The sequence below is a fragment of the Zea mays genome, chromosome 4 (assembly GCF_902167145.1).
Source record: "Zea mays cultivar B73 chromosome 4, Zm-B73-REFERENCE-NAM-5.0, whole genome shotgun sequence".
NCBI lineage: Eukaryota > Viridiplantae > Streptophyta > Magnoliopsida > Poales > Poaceae > Zea > Zea mays.
The window spans coordinates 127,245,146-127,247,523 of NC_050099.1; positions in this window are offsets into that span (position 1 = coordinate 127,245,146).

A 2,378-nucleotide genomic window follows, 5' to 3' on the forward strand; every position below is an offset into this window, starting at 1 on the left:
TACACAATTTCGGCAAAGGTAGGCAGGCCGATGAGGGGCCCCCGTTTTTTTTTTTCTTTGAAGGGCTCCAGCCTCCAGTTACAAAGGGCATGTTTGACTGTTTGAGACTCCACTGTGCTCTCGAGCTACAAATTTTCTCGTGTGGTTTAAGTAGTTAAGTGTGTGTTTGGTTACTGTATGCAAGGCACCTTTTCATCTAGGCAACAATTTGAGCCCAGCCGATGAAAATTCTACGCCTGGAAAGTATTGTTTGGCCTAGGCAAATTTTCAGACTGCAAACCAAGCATACCCTAAGTCATACGCGTGCAAAGTCTAAGTTTTTGCATGGTTGTGGGGAAACAGTTAGCAGTTCGTTTTCTCAAAGCTTGGCTGTGCGCAGCACAAGACGAGCTATTTTCCTTTGTGGCTGGTGGCTCGCGCGGGAAGGTGAAACCTCCGCACGCGCTCAGTATCGACGAATCCTCTCGTACTTAAGCTGATTTCGTTGTGTGTCCTTCCTTACTCTTTGAGCTCGTTGCCCTCATTCCTCTCTCGTGAGATACCGGTGGTGCTGAGCAGTGGTGTGTGGTGCCGGCGACCTCCATCGGTGGCCTTCGACTCTGTTCGCCCAACTTCGAGACTCGTCGGCGTGACGCTGCTCCAGCGACTGCAAGGACTCCGAGCTGTTGGACTTCTTCCTCTCCTCTTCGTCCCCATCTGCTCCCCCACCATGCCGATCGGCTTCCTCTACTTTCAGATCTGATTCCTCTCTATTGCAACGACCTCGAACCCAAGGTGAAATTCACCCGCAATCTTCTATTTTTCCTGGTCCCTGATTCTGTTAGGGTTTCCTTCAATACATATTGTTCTTGATTTGTTCTAGCCTATTTTGGTTGATTTGAGGATGTCCTATCTACTTTGTTATGCTAGGTATAGTTGTTGCGAGTTTGTTTTTCATGTGGTTAGCTTGGAATTTTTACATGAAATGGTCAATGATGTTGTCCTATGTGCACCTAGAGGCCTCATCTTGATGATACAGTTGTGCTCTTTGTTTGTGTAAGGAAAATGGACTCGGGCCGTTTGGCTCAAAAGGTTTTCATGTTTGATGATCAACATAACATGTGGACTAATATGTTTGCTAATGCTTATGTTTATAGGATGCGAAGAGGATTGAACTAAGACACTAAGGATGCAACACCTTAAAAGAAGACATAAAAGATGTGTAGAAGCCCAAGTCTCAAGAAGAAAAGAAGCCCAAAAGAAACAGCGAAGAAATCCATGAAGTGGGCAGTCAGCCAGCGCACTAGTGGTGCATCGGACAGTTGAACAGTAACATGTCCGATGTACACTAGACTGTCTGGTGGGACAACGGGCAGTCTGCGCAGAGAGGCCCACAACGGACTGTTCGGTGGGACACCGGGCAGTCTGTAGCACCGGACAGTCTGGGTAACAGTCAGATCCAACGATCGACTGCTACAGACCCCAAGGGTCGGCTGACGTGGCAGGGCACCGGACAGTGAACAGTGCTTGTCCGGTGTGCATCGGACTGTCCGGTGTGCCCATCGACAGAAAACTGTTGCTTCTGTCCAACGGCTATAATTGTGGGGGAAGGCTATAAATACCCCCAACCGGCCATTTCAAGGTGTGGGAGCCCAAGCAACATATCAAGGCATATTGTAGACATTTCCAAGTGCTCAAACACCAAAGTGCTTAATAGAATCACTCAGTGATTAGCGTAGATGCTTTGTGAAGTGTTTAGGTTAGTTAGACCGCTTATGCGCTTGCTCTAGGTGAATCCTAGTCAGTTGAGTGAGTTTAGAAAAACCACACAACCCCTCGGCTCTTACGTGAGTCGTTGTAATTGTACCGAGTGGGGCGAGACTCTTGCGAGACCGTGACAACTGTGTTTGTGTTACGGCCGCCACCGTGTACCAGAGGGAACGAGGCCCGTGGTGTTTCAGCCGAAAGCTCGATAGTGGAGACGGCGGACAGCGTCCGAGAGGAGCCAGAAGCAGAGCACCACTTGCACGTGGAGAAGGCCCGTGACTCTCTACGGAGTTACTCGACCGTGGTGCTTGGCCCTCGCGTGGGCTACCCTTTGCGTAGGGGTATCAACGAGGATTAGTCGGAACCTTGCGTGGTTCGAGATACCTCAGTAAAAATATCGGCATCATCCACGAGAATTTGCATCTCTACCTTGCTCTTTACCTTCCGCATTTACATTAAGTATTTAAGTTTCAATCTTGTCTTTTTGGTAGATTGTTTAGATTGAAACTTAGCCTTTGCGGTAGAGATAGCAACACTTAGACAAAACCTAGTTTGCACATTCTGGTTTGATTATTTGCATAGGTTTTGCTCTAGGTTTTATTTATGGCCTAGTTTAGAGAAAGTTTTAAAAG